The following is a 7558-nucleotide window of genomic DNA, read 5'->3' as shown; positions in this document are numbered from 1 at the left end:
TTGTATGGAATTCTGACTGCTGAAGATAACATGACCATTGCACCTTTGAACTCAGAGCAGCTCTGATTATGTACTCAAGATTTTCACAAGGTTGGACTCACTGAGATTCTAGGGAATGGGAACATGCCCCACCCCTACTGGAGAATTGTATGAAGTTAATGGATGCTTCCAAGAAAGGGAAAGTATTCTGGTGGTATAGCCACTTGTAAGTGTTCCGTGTTCCTGTAAACAACCCTTTACACTATGATTTGGCCAGTTCTGCTTTCACTTCTGCTTTTCCACCCTATTGCATTCTTGGAGCAACATTAGGAAAAAACCCCACAAAAGTATAAAAGCACATTGGGACTAATTGGAAAGAGGGCAGAGATCTGAGCATGAGGACCAGAGAAGGTAGCAGGAAGTGAATATGATCAAAGAAAGGGATATCCTGTTAAATAATGCAAGAAAATAATTTATCTTAACCAATTAATATACATTTCACTTACAGTTATCAATACTAATAATAACAGTAATTACCATACATCAAATTTAAATTTTTATGTTTATGACAATACCATGAAGGTATAATAAAACACTTTGCTGAAGTTCAGATATTATTTTTCTATAATACTTTCCAGCATTTTAATCAGTTATTATTTGTTCTAAGGAACCCATACTGGCTTTCATTGTTCTTTATGCTCTCTTTAGTATTTGTAAATTATATCTTTACTAATTCATTTTCTAGTGTCAGGCATGATTTCTCTTCTGCTGAGTGGGTCTTAAGTCCAACTAGTTAGCTATTGGTGAGCACCAAGATATGAGTACTACTATTAAACCTCGATGGGTATCATACCATTCTGACCATTGTTATAGGTCCTAAGCATCACAGCTGGCCAGGACTATTATTGATTGCTTCACATGCTTGGCAGCTCACATAGTATTTCCTGATACTCTAAAAACTAAAACAAGAGGAGGATTTCAAGTTATATCCAGCTAGAATCTTCTAAGGTCTATGCTATCTTCAGCATTAGAACTTGCCTTCAACTTCTGAGAGACAATGAAGGGCAACAGATTAAATTGTTAGGAGAGTCGCTTAGATTACTTTAACTCAAACAAACATTTCTCATGTCTGTTACTGGAGCTTTGGATAGATAGATATTATATGACTCATTTGGGAGACATTGTCAGTCCAAATTTATATTCATATAAAATTTAGTTTATCATTTAGACTCTGAGAGCCCCAAGGATCCAGGTTAGTTGACTCTGTAGGTCTTTCTGTGGAGTTCTATTTCCTTTGAGGCCCTCAATTGTTTCTCCAACTCTTCCATAAGAGTCAGAGATTGGTGCTTGCCCATGGAATAGTTCTCAAGTTGGGCTGGTTATTAGTTGGTCATTCTCTCAGTGTCTGCTCTATCCCCTGTCCCTGCATTTCTTGTAGACAGGATAAATTTGGGGTTGAAAGTTTTGTGGTTGGGTTGCTGCCCCTTTCTCTCCATTAGGGTTCCTGCCTGGCTACAGGAAGTAAGGACCTCTTCAGGTTCCATACCCCCAATGTTGTGAGTGACAGCTACAGACACTTCCCTTGATTTTTGGGTACCCTCCTTATCCCAAGTCTCTGTCTCTTCCTAGAGATACCTGCTACCTCCCCACCCCTGCCAGTTGCAGATTTACACTCATTCTCATGGCCATCTGATCATTCCTCTTGTCCCTCCCCACACCTGGTCCTAAAACTCTCACTTCCCCCTCATTCCCTCTCCCATCCAGTTTCCTCCCTCCATCTGGCTCTTATGACTTTTATTTCCACTTCTGAGTGAAATTTAAGCATCCTCACTTGTGCTTCCTGTTTAGGGTCTCTGGATTGTAGCAGCATGGGTAATCTGTACTTTATGGCGAATATTGACTTGTAAGTGAACACATGCCATGTATCTCCTTTTGGGTAACCTCACTCGGGGTTATATTCTAAGATCCACACATTTGCCTGCAAAATTCATGATGTCTTTGTTTTTAAGAGCTGAATAGTATTCCATTGTGTAGATGTATCCCTTTTTCTCTATTAGTTCTTTGGTTGAGGGACATCTAGGTTGTATCCAATTTCTGGCTCTTATGAATAAAACTGTGAACATAGCTGTGAAAGTGTCTTTATGGGATGGTGGAACACATTTTGTGTATGTGTCTAGAGTGCTTTAGCTGGGTCTTGATGTATATTGAACTATTCTCATTATTTTTGAGAAATGTCCAAATTGATTTCCAAAGTGGATGCACAGGTTTGTACTTCCACCAGCAATGGAGGAGTGTTTCCCCTTGGCTCCACATCCTTTCAAGCATGTGCTACCACTTGAGTTTTTAGGATTAAACATTCTGACAGGTGTAAGGTGAAATCTCAGAGTGGTTTTAATTTGTATTTTCCTGATGACTAAGGACTTTGAACATTTCTTTAAGTGCTTCTTGGCCATTAGAGATTCCTTTGTTGAAAATTCTCTGTTGAGTTCTTTGCCCCATTTTTAAATTTTGTTATTTGGGTTGCTGGTGATTAACTTTTTGGGGTATTTATAAGTTTTGGATATTAACCCTCTGTCAGATGTATGGCTGGTGAAAATCTTTTCCCAACCTGTAGAGTTCCAGTCTTATCTTGTTGACAGTGCCCTTTGCCAAGAACTCAACCGATTTTCTTCTTCTCATTTTAATCTTATAGTTTCAACTTTTTTCAAAATGTTTATTATTTAAATTAATGGTATAATGAATGAATGCAAACTTGGATTTCTAAACTAAACACAAATTTAATATCTTATAGTTCTAGAGGACAAAATTTAGTACATCGGTCTTACAGCTCCACATTCAAAATGTTCACAGGGCTGTTTCTCTTATAGAGACTGCACAGCCCATGTGATCTTGGCTCTCTGGTATGTAGATGCTACCAGTATTTCATGGTGGATATCCTCTTCTAGCAATATATCACTCTCACTCCTTTGTTCAACATCACAGAACTTTTTGAAGTTGTGATTTTGCCTACCTTTTTTGCTTTTAAAGGGGCCCTTGTTGTGAGAGTTGGATCCACCCAGCTATCCCAGGATGTCTTAACATTTTAATTTTTAAAAATATTTTTACAGAACTCCCCATTTTCACAGATACATGACATACTAATGTTTTATAGAACTAGCACTCAAAAGACCTTTGGAAGGACAACAGTTCACATCAGTCTCTCCTGTAAGGGATATATTCCTCTTTTGAATAGCCTCAAGATTTCATTCCATACAAATGTCTAGTAAGTAAAAAAAAAAAAACTTCATAGGTCACCAGCATGATTGTCCTAAATCTCTTCCTCTCTCTCTGGCAACTCTGTGTATAATAATCAATATTGGTGGAAAATTCACCTCTGGGGTCATAAAAATTAGAAGACAAATTATATATGACTTAAAAATAGATAAAATGGGCATGATAAATCAGCTACAGATACATTGTTTAAATGCAAGAAAGTGGGAAAAAACGAATGTTTAATCCCAAGCCATTTTGAAACTTAGCAAACCAAATAACAGTATTTGAGCCTAGGTAAAATTCTATGTGGTTTATGGCTTCCTTACTTTTGACTCTCATCTCTTTTGTGTAAGTTCACATCTCTGTCCTTACGATCACCTTCTTTTCTTACATCCATAAAGTTCTGAGGTTAGTACATGTTGCCACTCTTTCCTAACAGTATAGCACCCCCTTTATCTTGTCATCTCTCTGTTCCTTTTAGTTCAAGTTGGAAGTTGATTTGTCTTTCGTTTTTGTTTTGGATTTCAGTCCCAAGACTCTTGTTGGTCTTTCATGGAAATATCAACAATACAAAGACTTCTCTGTGGAGTCCTCTTGGAGTATTTCTTCTTCACTCTTAGCTTCAGCAGAGAAATGTTCATTGTTCCACAAGTCACATGTTACTTTTAAAGATTCCTGTGCTTAACTGAATGTTCTGACCTTTAGGCCCTCTAAAAGCATGAATAAGCTTGATTGTACAGTCACATTCATGGCTCCTTCTCCAACAGAGGTTTCTCTGACCACAATATCCTAATTCCAGTATGTTGCATAATTGTATAGGTTGATATTGTCTCCATTGCCCAGAGTACTCTAGTTTTTATGCATGATGGCTGTTCTCTCAGTATATTCCATTCCTCCCATAGTTTACCACAAGAGGAATTTTGGCCATATCTTCAAGACTTAGGTAATCTCCTCAGTTAATATCTGAGTTCATCACAACTTCAGCTTCTCATATAACTGGAGGGCATGATAATGCTGAATTTTTATGGCACTGTAAAAAGGACCTTCTTTCCTCATTTCCATGTTAACCCTCACTGGCAACACCTATAGTCTGCTCATGGCAATGCAGGGTTCTCTTACTAAGCTCTCACAAATTCCTGCAGTCTCCAACAATTACCCAATTTCAAGGTCATTTTGATATGTTCAAGCATTTGTTGCAGTGGCTCTCCGATTCATGATGGGATAACCTGTGTTAGGTTTCTGATACCCCTGTAGAAAGCTATCACTGTGCTATAACTTAAAGTAACAAGAATTTAGTATTTTATAACTTAGAAGGTCAAATATCCAAATGCGACATTACATTGTTAAAATCCAAGGATCTTTACGACTATGTATTCTGTGAGGGAGTGTAATAGCATTTGCCTTCTTCAGCTCTTGGAGTCCAACACATGCCTTGGCCCTTGATTCCCCCAATAACAGAATCACTCTCCCCCAGATCCTGGTTGTATGGTCATAGCTTTTTATCTGTGTTCCCCTTTCTTGCTTCTTTTTCTAACAAGTCATGTGATTGCATTGTTCTCTCCTGGGGGATCAAAGATAATCTCCTTATGCCCTGGCCTTGGCTTTATTATTTCTCTAAATCCTTTTGTCCATATAAGTCTACAAATTCAAGGATTGGAGCAAGAGGACATAGGGATTTGGATAGGGTGGAGTGTGGTCAGGGAATTTGAAGTAGAGAAGCCTGAGAGTTACAAGGCTTTGAAGTTTGAAGGCTTCTTTGGAATATCATACTCCTCTTTCACAATCAAGGCTTACATAAATTCTCTTAGTGTGCCTCTCAGAGAATACAAATGCTCATTTTCCTATGAGGTGGGTCAGGTGATGGCTTCTTCACCCAGATTTGAAGATGGTCTTAGCCTTCAATTCATCATCAAGATCAGAAGAGTAGAATACTTTGTATACACAATGTGACTCAGGCTCCATTTCCTAATTTCATGGTCAGAAATGTACATGGTGGTCCCCTCATACTATAAGGTCTCACGAAATCCAGAAGGTACTCTAAACTAACAAAGCAATCAAGTATATATCAGTCAAAATCAATCAATGTTCAATTAAAACATATCCCTTGGTCCAGCAAGAAAGCTCAGCGTGTAAAGGTACTTTTGACTGAAGCCCCAGTTTGGTTTCCAGGACCCACATGCTGGAGGAAGAAAAACAACTTTCAGAAGCGCTCTCCTGAGATTCATACCTGTACTGTCAGATACACAGATGCCTCCAAAATAAACTTTTAATGTGCCCCCCAAAATTTTAAAAGTGGAAAACTATATCTCCTTACTTAATGATTCCAAATCAGACAATAGCTACACAACTTTGTCATATTTAGATTTGTATATTTTATGTAGCTATATAGTTTGAGTGCATCATACAACTGACTTTCATAAACAAATAAATAAATTGTGGCTTATTACATTTTCTTGATCTGATCTGCAGCACATTCAAATTCATAATATAAGATGTACCAGATGACTGGATACTATTGGTTTAGCAGGTAAATTTCTAAATGATAGTTTCAAATATATTTAAAACCGGACCATGGTGTTGGGAGAATGGGCAAAGTGAGAAGGTAATTAAATTTCTGAATTAAGGTAGGATAAGAAATTCAGTTGTCAGCTAGAACACTAAAAGGAATTACATTCTTTTAACTGGCCTTTTTTTTTTTTTTTTTGACTAATGTCAGAAAATCAAGATTTTGCATGGCCTCTCTGTAGCTCCTTAGCCCCCTTACTAACAAACACTCAGCATGATCTGTGTGGATGGGTAAAAGGGAGTATTAACTAATCTTTGAACTGAAAATTTACATTCTGTATGATTTACCAACATGTTAAAAATCCTAAATGCCTTAAAGACTCTGCAAAGGGTATTGATTATGCAAAACTACTTCCTATGGGTCCCATTTCTTTTCTCTTTTCATTATATATTTTGATTTCCTTCCCGCTAATGAGAAGGCCAAGTAGGAAGTGTGTCTGTCACCTTTAAAAAGAAGGAAAAGGAAATACAATGTCTCCCAAGCATACGCCACAAACTCTTCAGCATTGAAAATATTAAAACTGTTTTCAATAGAAGATTCCTAATCTAAGCTTTTAAAGAAGCTAAAAGAAGGGGATATTGGGGAAAGGAGTACAAGAAAATGTTACTTTCCATCAGCTGGAGAACTGAGCCATGCCGAAGTGGAAGGGAAATAAATGATGTGTTGAGGTAGAAGCTCCTTCCTCAGTGGGCTGATGGCCTGGACCCATTTGGACATGACAATCAGAGATCACATGGAAGATAACCTGATGTTTAGACTTTCTGTGTTGGGTTATACAGGATGCTTTAGCAGCAGAGATTCTCCACTTGTGGATCAAAACCCAGTCGGGTAGCATATCAGACATCTACATCATGATTCGTGAAAGTAGAAAAATAACAGTCATGAAGCAACAATGAAATAACTATGGTTGGGCTCACCACCATGAGAACTGTATTATAGGGTCCCAACATTAGGAAGGTTGAGAACCACTGCTTTACAGGGACCCAAACAACACAGGTCAGTCTGGTTTCCTGTCCCTTCCTAGGTGATAACAGCTCGTTGGCCTGACGAATACAGAACTTTACATTCTTCAAGAGATTGTAATTGAATATGGGAAGGATTCCCAGGTAGAGCAGTCTCTAGATTGCCCTTACTTCAGTCTCTGCTCCATAGTTAGTCTCTACAACTCCTTCCATGGGTATTTTTGTTCCCCCCTTAATGAAGGAATGAAGTATCCACATTTTAGTCTTCTTGAGTTTCTTGTGGTTTGTGGATTGTACTTTGTGTATTCTGATCTTCTGGGCTAATACCCACTTATCAGAGAGTGCATACCATGTTTGTTCTTTTGTGATTGGGTTACCTCACTCAGGATGATATTCCAGAGACTGCTCCACCTGGGAATCCTTCCCATATTCAATTATCAAAACCAGACACTATTGTGGATGCCAGCAAGTGCTGGATGACAGGAGCCTGATATAGCTGTCTCCTGAGAGGTTCTGACAGTACCTGACTAACACAGAAGTAGAGGCTCACAGCCATCCATTGAACTAAGCACAGGGTCCACAATGAAGGAGCTAGAGAAAGGACCACAAAGAGCTGAAGGGCTTGCAGACCCTTAGTACTAACAACAATATGAACTAATTAGAACCCTCAGAGCTCCCAGTGACTAAACCACCAATTAAAGAGTACACATGGGGGGACTCATGGCTCCAGTAACATATGTATAGCAGAGGATGGCCAAGTCAGTCATCAATGGGAGGAGAGGCCCTTGGCCCTGTGAAG

Source organism: Mastomys coucha, unplaced genomic scaffold (assembly GCF_008632895.1).
Source record: "Mastomys coucha isolate ucsf_1 unplaced genomic scaffold, UCSF_Mcou_1 pScaffold13, whole genome shotgun sequence".
NCBI classification, from domain to species: Eukaryota; Metazoa; Chordata; class Mammalia; order Rodentia; family Muridae; genus Mastomys; species Mastomys coucha.
The sequence above is the reverse complement of the archived record's forward strand: the minus strand, read 5'-3'. Positions refer to the sequence as shown.